The sequence below is a fragment of the Astatotilapia calliptera genome, unplaced genomic scaffold, assembly GCF_900246225.1.
Source record: "Astatotilapia calliptera unplaced genomic scaffold, fAstCal1.2 U_scaffold_124, whole genome shotgun sequence".
NCBI lineage: Eukaryota > Metazoa > Chordata > Actinopteri > Cichliformes > Cichlidae > Astatotilapia > Astatotilapia calliptera.
Window position 1 is genome coordinate 39532 of NW_020535646.1, and position 12960 is coordinate 52491.

Below are 12960 nucleotides of genomic sequence, written 5' to 3' on the forward strand. Positions count from 1 at the left end.
AACTCAGAGAAGATTCATGGATGTAGTGAAAGAGGACAGCGGCAGAAGATTGGTGCAACAAAAGAAGAGGCTAGAGGAAGACTGTGATGGAGGCAGATGATCCCTTAGGAGCAGTCTAAAGATGAAGAAGAAGAAAATATCCAGCTGATTGGATCTGACTGTGCTTATGTTAAACAGCATGTGTTGCGGAGTCATTTCTTGGCACATATTGGGCCCCTTACTGGTGGGGCATTGTTTAAACACCATTAATCCAAAAGATCAGCTTTGTGGTGGAATGGGAAATTTCCATCATGGGTGTGGAGTTGAAAAATCTGCAGTAACTGTTTAATGCTATCATGTCAACATGGACCAAAATCTCTGAGGAATGTTTCCAGCACCTTGTTGAATCTGTGCCATGGTCAATTAAGGCATCTGGATGCAAATTGGGGTCCAATCCAGTGAACTGGGTAATTAATTAGCTGGTGGGTGTGTAGAAGATTCAAAAAGTACACCAAAAATGCCAGATGTTGCATGTTCTTTTAGCAAAATGATTACAGTATAGTAAGCCAAATAAGCTAAAGTTGGTAGATGGTAGTATGTACAACCAGTCTAAAACAAGCTTAAAAGACATCAAAGACTTCAAAAGTAGGTCAAAATCCAATTCCAAGATAAAATCCACAACCAACCCCAAAATACATCTCAAATACATCTTGAGCCAAAGACCAAATCCACTGCCGTCTAAAGCCTGGTCCAAAGTCATAATCAGAATCAGTCCAAAACTAAACTCAATTATTTTTTTCGAAAATTAGTCCAGACCGTGTCTAAAACCAGTTTAAAACCAGTTCCAAGATCAAATTTGCAGCCAGTCCACTACACACTCTGGAACAATTCCAAAACAACTGCAAATCTATTCTAAACCCAGAAACCAGTCCAAGGTCGAAATCACAATTTGTTTAAAATCAGTCCAATACTGTCAGTGTTGGGAAGGTTACTTTTAAAATGTATTCCACTACAGATTACAGAATACATGCCCCAAAATGTATTTTGTAACGTATTCCGTTACGTTACTCAATGAGAGTAACGTATTCTGAATACTTTGGATTACTTAATATATTATCATTCTTTTTACAACTACATGAATGTACTATTGCTGTGTGATTTATTACTATTACTGAAGGTCTGAACCATGGTAAAGGGACCTCTGGCTAATACGTCGGTTCCGTGTTGGGCTTGTAGCCAAAAAATGCAGTCGAGTCTTAATAGCTTACTTACAACTGGGCTCGTCAGGCACTCTTCTTGGCTGCAGTGGTTATTATTATATTTACATGCTTCCAGCTCCCGTTTCTGCTCGATGACAACTCGTAGTTTTCCACACGCCTTTTTCTCCCTCCTCGCGCTCACAGACACATAACAGGTATGGCAGTCCATTCTCCCTGCAACATGGACTACACTGCCCATGAAGCTACATTCTTTAGGGCTATGCCTGTAGCATTCTGCCTATTAGCTTAGCACAACAACAACAACAAAAAGGCGCTCTCTCACCCAGGAAACACACAGTCGCAGAGAGAGCGCGCGTCACCCTGTAACCATGGCAACCGTAACGCTGCCGCCTGGAACAACAGAACGTAGCTGTCAAACAAAACCCAAACAGTCCTGACCCGCGACAATATGAAACAGGAAAATACCGCCGTGTAATCCATTTATTTCAACAAAGTAACTGTATTCTGAATACCACCTTTTTAAACGGTAACTGTAACGGAATACAGTTACTCATATTTTGTATTTTAAATACGTAACAGCAGTTCATGTATTCCGTTACTCCCCAACACTGAATACTGTACATGTTCGAAAGTCTAAAAGTAGTAAAATAAGCTCAAAACCAGTTCCAATATTTAGTCCAAAACCAGATGAAAACCAAGTTAAAATCTATACAACAGTGGTCCAAAAAACCTTGTAAATACCACCTTAAAACTAATAACATATTAACCAAATGTGAAGCCAAAACCCTGAGCTCCAAAAATTATCTAATTTTATGAGATGATGTGAAAAAATTCACACAGGAGCTGCAGCAAGTTCTCCAAGTCCAAAAAGTTGTGCAGAGAACTGATCATCAAGAACACATGAGGACCTAAAATGACACCACGTGGAACCCCACACAAGAAAAAAGACGTTACTAATCCTGCTAAAGCTTTTCTTTGTTGTGCGTTAGAGTCAAAGTGTGATCCTGAGTGGCAACAACGCACAACAACACGCCTGAGGAAACAAGATAAAGAGGAAACACATGAAGGGGAACAGTAGGGAGAGGGGCGAGAGAGGCATGCCAACAGCGAGGAGAGGGAGAGAGAATCCTAATTTGTTCCTCCTTTGCTCTGTCTTTTACTTTAAGACAAACCATCACTCCCTCCTCCTCTTCCTCCTTCTCCTCCTCCATCTCCTCCTGAGCTTTCTGTCATCAGCCTCAGGCTTCACACACATACTCACAAAGGAAAACACACACACACACAAATCACACGAAAACAGAGTCGCGGGAGCAGAGGTGGTGACAGTGCTATTTTCAACCGAGCCTGAAAAAGTAGGGCTGTGCATGTGTGCTTTCGAGGGGGGGGGGGGGGGGGGGATGTGGCAATGACAGATGTAGAAAGACAGTGAGCACATGTTTTTGTGTGTGTTTAATTGTTTTGTGGGTATAAAAAAAAAACTCAAGCACATGTTAATCACTTTAAATGTCACCTTTTTTTCCTCCAAACACACACACAGGTCGCTCTGTCAGACTCATCTCGCTCGCCCAGTCATCGACCTCCTTCCCCACAACACACCCACAACGCCCGTCCCGTCCCTCCAGAGGTGCGCCGGCTCATTGTGAACAAAAACGCCGGAGAGACGCTGCTACAGCGAGCCGCCCGGCTGGGATACGAGGTAATAAAATGCAGACACACACACACGCACAGGTGTGCGGAGAGGTGGGTAACAGTTTTAAATTAGGCAGTCACAACTGTTGGTTGTACGTGCAAATTTGATTGACTTTAGTTCAGTTTGTAACATTTTAGTCCATTTATTTATCGGGGCCATTTTTGGCTAGTTTCCCTCGAGGACAATGTAGTCCATTTTCCCCTTGAGAGCTATTTTAGTCCAGTTTCCCTCCATCAGTGTGCACGTGTGCATGTGGTAAGTAAACTGCATGTTGTGTGTCTTGCAGTGTAAAAAGCACGTAAAGGATAGTTAAGAGTAAAGAGGTACAACTGGTGCCTTTACCATCTTAGTCCAGTTTTCCTCTTTGAGCGGGGTTTTGGCAGAGGTTGAAGCAAAAACTGAAGTTTGATGAAACCATTGAACAACACTTCTGGTCAGCATTGATTCTGGCAACCCATCAGGCAACTCTGGAGAATTTGTTTCCTGTTCATGTGTAGTTTCCTGTTTATGTGGAGGGGGTGGAGTGCTGCTGTCCTCAGCTGTGGATATGGTTGGAAAGGAATAATTTGAGGATCCCCTGAAACCCACTGACACGTCATCCACAGAGGAAGCAGTCTGGGGAGGATGACTCACACATTTCTGTCGTTAAAATCTCTGAAGTAATTCAACAGCTGTTTATTGGACTGACTGGGGTAGGGGTTTCTCTTCTTAAGAAAGGCAACCGGAGGATGTTCTCCTTCAGCAGGATCCCACTCCTCAGTTTCTCTGAGAAGGTCAACATCAGGGCATACTCAAGGTGAGATTTCACCTATTGGTCAATCCTCAACTTTAGGTGGAAAGATGCAGTTTTCATCCTCGTTGTGGACTTGGAGAAGCTATTCAGCCATGTGCCTTGAGGTATCCCGTGGGGAGGGATTCAAGGGTATGTGGTATCGGGCTTGTTGTCACAGGATATTTTGGTCTTGTACAGCCGCAGTGGTTGGTGGTCTTAGACTTTTGTCTCTGCTTTTGCAGATTGTGTGGTTTTGTTGGATTTACTGAGCCTTGACCTCTAGCTCACACTGAGGTGGTGTGCAGCCAAGTGCGAAGTGGCTGGAACGATAATTAGCACATTCAATTCTGAGGTTCTCAGCTGGAAAAGGATGAAGCCCACTCCAGGATGACAGCAAGTTTCACATGAAGTAAAGCTGTTCAGAAGTTCATAATTGAGGGAAGATTCAAGCAAGACATTGACAGACAGATTGGTGAAGATGCTGTAGATTTACTGGTTGATTTGCCCTCAAACATAAACATGAGCTGTGAGTAGTGACCACAAGAAAGCTTATCACAGCCAGCTGTAGATGCCTCCTTGGTGAGATGTTCAACTGGTAGGAGACCCAGGACATGTTGGAGAGATTAAGTCTGTTGCCTTGCTGTCCCTGTTGTCTGAAGAATTGGCATCTTTGCTTAAACTGCTGCCTCTCTTACATGAAAATCTGAGTCCAGTTTTCCTCTCTGACATGTAAGTCTAGTTTTCCAGTCCAGTTATTCTTTGTTATATTTGTATCCAACTGTCTTCAGTGGTTTTTTTAAATGTCATTCTCATCAGTAAATTCAGTTCTGATTATAAACTCTAAGAACAAGAACAAACATCACTGAATTCATGGCTTCTGGATTGTTGCATCAAAATGCTTTAAAAATAAATGTTTTTTTTTTATCTTTGATGTCAGGCTAAAAGAAAATCTTTTCGTTTTTTAGATTTTAGTTTGGCATTATGAACATCAGACATGTACACCGAAATACACTTGGACGTTTTCACACATTCATCCATTCATCCTCCTCCGCTGAGCATTGTTCTGCCTCACTCACTCTTTTTCTTAGCGGAGATCATTAATTCACACACTCCTCTTCTCGCCTTCCTTGAACTTTAATCCCCCGCTTCCAGATGAAAAAGATTAGAGAGAGACTTGCTTCCCATCCTTTCACATCCCCTCTCTCTCTAATTGAATTAGCCCTCGGCTCACCACTCACTCATTCCTCTTTTTCCCTGGTTTGATTCATTTTTCATAAAAATGAAGTCTCACCTTCATCTAAACACAAACTGAAACGCACGTGTGTACCGATCTACAGCAACAATATTTTCAAATTACCGAAGCAATAATTGGATCCGAAAGGAACAGTTAAAAGAGATAAAAATCAGGCACTGGTCTCGTTATTGCAAGTGCAGAAATAGTGAAAAAGTGTGTAAAGAGTCTCAGCTTTTCTTTGCCGCATTTCAGAGCAGCAACAGTTGATCAAGATGACTGCAGTTCATAATCAAAGCAAAAAACTGATGCTTTCATGTTCTGTTCTCAAATGTGAAATTTTGCTGTAAAGTGAATGGGTTTTTCTTTTCTTTTTTTTTTTGCTGATTGTACAAAAAATGGAAAGGCTCCTCTGTGTTCTTGAATGATAATTGGAAATGAAAATACTCATCAGATGCAGAACCATTTTAAAACACTGCATGACCAAGAAAAAAAAAATCAGACAGTGTAATATTATATTGGACCATGTTTAGCTTTGATGACAACACAAGTGCATCATGGCATCGTTTCAATAAGCTTCTGTCCAGTTTTGCATAATTTTTCACCAGGATTGTGAACACATGAACAGATGATGAGTAAGACTGTTGTATAAAGACTTCTACAGCACATCCCAAAGATTCTCAGTAGGGTGAAGGACTGAACTCTGTGCCGGCCAAATCATGTGTAAAAAAATAAATAAAATATAAAATGATGTCACATGCTCCCTGAAACACTCAGTGTGAGCCCGATGAATCCTGCCATTGTTTTCTGGGAAGATGCCCGCGCCATCAGGGGAAAAAATTTGATTATTCAGTCCGATAGTCAGCTGACGTCATTTTTTGTGCACATAATATCACTGAACCTCGACCTGACCAACTGATGCAACAGATAATATTGTTGCCCACTTAGATTTGTAAATTAGGCAACAGGCGTGATGGGTGCTTCACTTCATCCACCTCTCGTCGTACCTTTATGCACCCATACCTCTGAACAGGCTAAATGTGAACTCATCAAACGCCATGACATTTTCCATTGCTTGAGAGTCCGGTCTATGTATGTTCCCTAGCAAACTAAAGCCTTTTTTTCTGATTAACCTCATGATAATTGGTTTCTTAAAGTTATCTACAGTGTATCAGACAGTGTAATATTATATTGGACCATATTTAGCTTTGGTCCCGTTCCCTTGACTTCTTGGTTTTCCTTCACCATCAGAATGCCAAGAAAACCAGCCAACTACCAAAATTACCTCTAAATGATGCTGAACTGATGATTAATGAAGGTTTTTATTTTTATTGTTGTTTTTAATAATTTTAACATTAAACATCTGATTCAGAAAAGTCTGATAAAAATATCCACCTGCTAGTAAATATATGTTGTAAACTATTGTTGGAAGCAGGCTGATATTACTGTCCCGCTTTCCTGGCTGTCATCTCAGGTAACATCAACTTGAATTTGTGACATTGTGTTACAAACATCACAGCACTTTTTTTTTTTGTTGTTATTTCACTCAAATTCACTCAATGGGCTTGAAAATTAGTTTGGGATTTTTGTTTTGTTTTGGGGGGGTTTTCAGGGTCACACACACACATTCACATGGTGTGAATATTTCATGCTCTGTGTGACGGCTCCTGTCAGGGCTCACAGGTGTCGCCTAGCTTCTCGCTCGCTCTCTCTCTCTCATTGAGGTGCAGCAGTGAAGCTAATGAGCTCAGTTTGCATATGAAGCCATCATCCATCATCGCATACACACACACATTAACACACAGGTTTCCGTGCACACGTATAGAAGAACAGAAACAGTGAGGCTTTAATTATATTCTTAAGGTGGAACTGCTCTTTACTTGTAACATGATGTTTCCATGTTGGTATGTTCTCCATATAGTGTGGAATAATAAAGCCCTGTGAAACAAAAGTGTGTCTTTAAGGGCTACTATATATTTTTTAGAGCTAAGGACAATTTGATTGAGGTGGTTGGTTTTATTGTTTGTATAGATGACTGTATCATCTACATAGAGACAACTAAATATTACCACATTAACCCAACAAAACATTGTTTATCTGATCACTTTTTTGTGTGTTTGTGGTGATATATATTTAGTCCTGTGCAATTCTTGCAGAAGGTCAAGTGGGATGTGTAAGGGGGGGGGAGTCAGCATGAGTAAAGAGTGGAAATAATATTCACAATAAGTCAATTTTATATGTATTTTATTAGTAAACTCTTTTCTTTATTTTGGAAATAATATTAGGCATTCTGTTGTTTTTAGGTCATTTTTTTCTCTCCTGGATTTCAGTAACTTCTTGTGGTCATTTGCTGATTGGTTCCAGCAACAGTGCACGATGTTTGTGGATTGATAACATATGGTGCAGCTAACAGAATTAATATTCCCATAATGAATTGAAGTCACATTCAGGGAAGATGGAAATGAATGTTGAGACGTTTCTACATTTGTTGTACAATTTGTAGTTATCATTTGCACTGTTAACTTGGGGACATCTTTTAAAGACAGTAAATTTTTCTGGTGGCACTGGTTGGTAAATGTAGCCAAAAATCACCTCTTTCTAAAACCAGAGTTGCCACGTTTGGCTAAGTCACACAGACCTAGAAAACAGCCAGAAACCCACTGGTCACTAAGAGAAAATCTGTATTTCCTGAATGGTTGGCAAGTACTTACTGGCAGTAGCTAGGTAAAATTAGTCATAAGGTGGTATTTGATGCTGAACTAAAAAGCTCTTTGAAATTGCTTTGTTCACTGGCAGATTGCTGCAGTCTGCAAATACTTACCAGCTACTTGCCAAATAATAGTGAGACCTGATAAAGTGCAAAGCAAAACAGAAATGGCAAACATTCACCTTCAAGGTAAGGTTGAGCCTTACAACTGCAACCAGCACAATTTAAAAAGTACAACCTTTACTTTGAAGGTGACTAGTCCCCTTTTATGGTTTGTATCAAACTTTGTGTCTTTGTAGACAAATCACCATTTTCCATGCAAACTGCAGAGGACTATGGCAGTCTACTAGAAAGTTTTTGATGCAGCATCCTTTTTAGAACAAATTCCATGTGGTGACTACCATCGGCCCTGAGCAACCACACAACAACTGGCAAGAAAATACACTTTTTTCCCCCTTGTGACCTGTGGTTTCCAGGGTATCATAGGGGATGTATTCACAGAGGTCTCAAGGCTTGTGTGACTGCAGCCTGACACAACATCTTGCGTGTATAGCCAAAATTGTGCACACTGGACTATTGCAGAAGGATTACAACATTAGAATGAATGCAAGATGAAAAGTTGTTCATATTCTGTGATGGGTTTGTGACAGGAGGGAAAATTTACTGTGGTCTCAATTTGTTTCCACATTTGCAGGAGGTGGTCTTGTATTGTCTCGAGCGGCGAATCTGTGATGTCAACCATAGAGACAATGCTGGGTACTGTGCCCTACATGAGGCCTGTGCCCGTGGCTGGCTGGGCATTGTACGCCACTTGGTGGAGCATGGAGCCAATGTCAACTGCAGTGCTCAAGATGGAACCAGGTACCTTGCATCAAAGGAGATTTCTGCATTTGTTAGATTAAAATATAAAATTAAAGTGTAATATGAGTTCTTGCACAGGTTTCCTGGATGTTTGAATCCTATCCACTATCGGTAATTCATGAAAGATGTGTAAATGGGGACAAAGCTGAAACTGAGGTCATGAAAAATCAGATGGACTTGCAGCAAACGTAAATGTTTTGCAGGCTTAATCACATTTGAACCAAATTTTAGAAATGAATAACCTTTATAAATTTAGAAATTGCTTTTATTGTTTGTCCATGTGAATACAGAGTCAGAAGTGTTTTAGATGCCTTATTATGTTTGAGCTAGTCCAAGAACTCAAATCCAGTCCAGATTCACATCTTATTATCTACCTTATCTAAATTAAATAAGGTTATGTGAATATAATGGGTTATGTGTCTTCTTCCAGTGAGCACATTAATATTAGAAACTGTTAAGCACAAAATAAAGTAATTTAAAGTCAGGTAGCAACAGCTGCTGCTGAAACAGATTTTAAAAAGTCCTTCAAGTGATGAGGACAGATTCAGTCTCTCTTTCTTCTTTTCTCATCAGGCCACTTCATGACGCTGTGGAAAACGACCACGTGGAGGTGGTGCGCTTCCTGTTGGCCTGTGGCGCTGACCCTACTCTGACCTCCTACTCAGGACGAGCACCAATCAACATGACCCACAGCGCTGCCATGGAAACCTTTCTGGAGGGTAGGACAATAAGGAGAAGGAAGAACATTTGTGTGTGCTGTCTGTTAACTGTTGCTGTTTTTTACACATAAATCAAGTGCTGCTGATGATAATGTTTTGACATCTGTCACTTTCTTATCTGGTCAGATGGACTTAAGTTTTCAGAGCCATTAATTGACTAAAAGTTTTAGGTGGCAGTGACAGTTTCAGGTCTTGCATACTCTGCCAGTTATGAATATGGAGCATCACTACACAGACGTTTTCACATGCTCAGGTCTGGACTCTAGCTGAGTTCGTGTCCAAGATTGTGATGAATTTTTTCGTAAAGCCAGGCAGTATTCTTCAGTTTGTTTTTGTCTTAAAATGTACACCTAAACCCTGAGATCGTTTGTCCTCCTGAAAAGGTTTTCAGGATCGCTCTGTATATTTCTAAATTCATCTTTTCTCAGCCCCGGTCACCAAAAACCATTCCTTCAGCACGATGCTACCACCACCATGCTTCACTGTAGGGATGTAGTTATTAGTAAGAAATAGCTTCATCTTGCTCCACCAGTGCTTTTCCTGTAAGGTTCCCTATAAACGATTATCAAGTCAGAATTTCTTTGCTGAGAGACATAACAGAGCCACAGAGTGGTGTCCTGAAACAGGAACTACTGTAGATGAATCGATAAGGTGCACTCAGAACACCATATATGTTGTCTTTCCTTGCTTTTTTCTGGTCACAGTCAAGAATCTACATTTCTGAAAGGCTTGCCTTTTTGAAGGGACCTCATGAAGCAGTCAGGCTGCCAGCTGTCAACACTCAGATCCACAAAACAGGATAAAACCACCGACTGTCCCACTTGCTCCCATTTTCTGTCCTGATGCGCTTCGCTGTGTTTACAAAAGTCATTAAAATTTACACATAAAAAGTCCTTTGTCCTCCGAAGAAAAATGAACAAAAGAAAGTGGAAAAAACAAAGAATTAAACATATCGTGAGAGCGAGAAAACAGTGGAGTAAACACGGAGGAAACAGAAAGGAAAGCGATGCAGCCTGAGTGTGTGTGTTTCTGTGTGTTAGTGTGTGCGCTCGCCAGCCTGTCTGATTACCATTCCCTGCCTCTATTTGTTCTCTCTCTCCATCTCCCTTTTTTCCCTCTCTCTCTCTCCAGAGGGGTTTAATGAGGCTTGGCTACTGAATCCCAGAACAGCTTACTGCTACACACACAGACACACACACACACACACTCCTGCCAGCATCCGTCTACTCAGCGCCAAGCGCCGCGGCGACGAGCCGGCACCGTCTGAACACAAACACTCATCTTCTTCTTCCCATCTTTCACTGTGGGTCTGTGTGTGCGAGTCTGTGTGTGCGTGTCTATGCGTGTGCGTCTGTGGTGTGGCTCTATTGTTTTCATCTCGCTGCCTTCATCCTCTCTGATTGGTCGGCTCTTTGATCAGCCACAAAAGCCACTGACTCTGCCGTTCTCTCCCTGCAGACTATCTCTCTGACCTCCATGGAAGGTCGGAGGGCGATCCGGGAATCTACTGGGAATTTTTACGGCAGCTCAGTCTGCGGTTAGTTTACACACAAACACACACACACATGCACACACATACACACTAATGACATCGTCAGAGGAGAAAGGCAGGAAGGCTGGGAAAGATAAATAATTTAGGATTAAAGGAATTGCATGGCCTGCAGCTGAAGACAAAAGTTAGATGAAAAGAAATGCAGTTGAACTTTTGTTAAAAAAAAAAAAAAAATCCAGGGACTCAGAAAAAATCAGGACAAAAGGAAGCTTTGATAAACCAGCCGGGACTAAAAGAACCACAGCAAACTCAATTACAGCTGATGGAACTACAACAAAACCGGTTAGAGCTAACCTCTAACCTCTAAACCAGTTAAGAGTAAAGGCACTGCCATGAATTTAATTAGGAATATATAATTACCCCTAACCCAACTGCAATGACAAGAACTACCATTACACCACTCATAACTACTAAACCTGTGTGTAATGATTCCAACTCTAAGACACTGGTACTGAAACATTTGCATTTATCGATATTTCAGTTAACAGTTAAATGAGAATTAAGTGTAAATACAAGAGCAGCTCGTTGTCCAGTAACAATTGAACTGAAGTTTAGGATAGGACTAAGAAAATTTAAAACTGAAGGTTTGGGGCTCGAGAATTAATGGTCTTTGGAAAGTTACAATTAAAGAATTAAGACCACATGGTAGTGAGCAGTAGACAGCTGTTTTGCCATCACGTCAGCATCAACCATGGAAATCACAGGTGACCAAGTCAAACTGCTAGCTCCCAGAGTATTTACAAGGAGGCCATTGGTGTTAAAGCAACTCACAATAGGGAAAGAAAGCCAGACTAAAACTGGGACTAGTGCAGAAAAGGACCTTCGATGATGATTTTTATGTGTTGTTGTGGACTCTTGTTTGTGCAGAGCCATCCAGTGAAGAAGGTGTATATAATATCCTTGCTGATCCACCGGGACCAGAGGGAGGAGGAAGAAGATGAAGAAGAGGAGGAGGAGAGGAGCAACGTGCCTAGGAGGGAAGTGTTTGATTTGAACTCTCCCGACCGACCGTTGCTTCCCTGCTACAACATCCAGGTGTCACTTTCCCAAGGGTAAGTCCAAAATACCCACCGTCCTTATGTCCCTCTTAGAAGCTTACATAACCAGAACGTAAAGGTCAAAAACAGGAGCAAGTATGCTCAGAATATCAACTTAAGAATCTAATAATGAGGACAGATTTAATAGAGCAAGAGTTTAGGTAGCTTTTTCCACCAGCACAGTATACTTGTCCATGCAGAGCCAGCTCTGGCTTGATGCCTTTGACATCAACCTGCATTTTGACAGCTCTGAGAAACAAACATTACATATAAAGGTGGGAAAATATCCATGTGAACAAGGAACTGCGGGTTGCAGCTGTGTGCCTTTTGTGGTGTCATGCTCATGCCAGCTTTTTGGTGCTGGCACCAGATCTTGTTGGTGGAAATGAAATAAATGTTTCCTTATTGGGCACCTGCAGCTCATTGTTGGAAAAGAGGTAAATGACATGAAAGACTAAAGCTTGTTAGAACAATGCGAGGTGGATATAGAGGATAAAACCTGATGGGCCTAAAAGATGGAGAAAAGGGACAAATGTCAAATTTTGTTGTCGTAAAAGATCTTGGACTCAAGGATGTAGATTAAACACATCGGAATAGCGGAAACAGAAACTTGGATCGACTGTATTAGAATTAACAGGCATTAGAATGGGATTAGGATTAGTGGTGCTCCTGATTAACTATTACTGTAGGTACTAGGTGGATAAAATAAATTAGACCTCAATAAACTAGTGTCTGGGACATAAGTTAAAAAAAAAAAATTAATTATAATAATATCTATCTATATATATATATATATATATATATATATATATATATATATAGATAGATAGATAGATAGATAGATAGATAGATAGATAGATAGATAGATAGATAGATAGATAGATAGATAGATAGATAGATAGATAGATAGATAGATATAGATATATATATGCTAAATATATATGCATGTGTAACCATGGAGGATGTCTATATAAAATAGCCTAGTCTTTTCTAACTAAAACAACATGTACATTGTAGACACAGCTGCCCTGGGGCGCACTGACAGAGAATGAAATGCCTAGAAGTACTACAGGACCACTGGGTCAAGGAATTAGAAGTAAAGGAAATAGGATAAACAAAAGGGCCATAAGTGTGTTAGGGTTATGATTAAAAGATCCAGGCCAAGACTAAGAAGGCTGGGATGAGAAGAACC

General features: G+C 40.8%; 1 pseudogene; it reads left to right on the forward strand.

The window, feature by feature from the left end:
* LOC113017438 (BCL-6 corepressor-like) overlaps positions 1-12478 on the forward strand; it is a 45758-nt pseudogene extending 33280 nt beyond the window's left edge.
* The last annotated feature ends 482 nt before the right edge of the window (positions 12479-12960 follow it).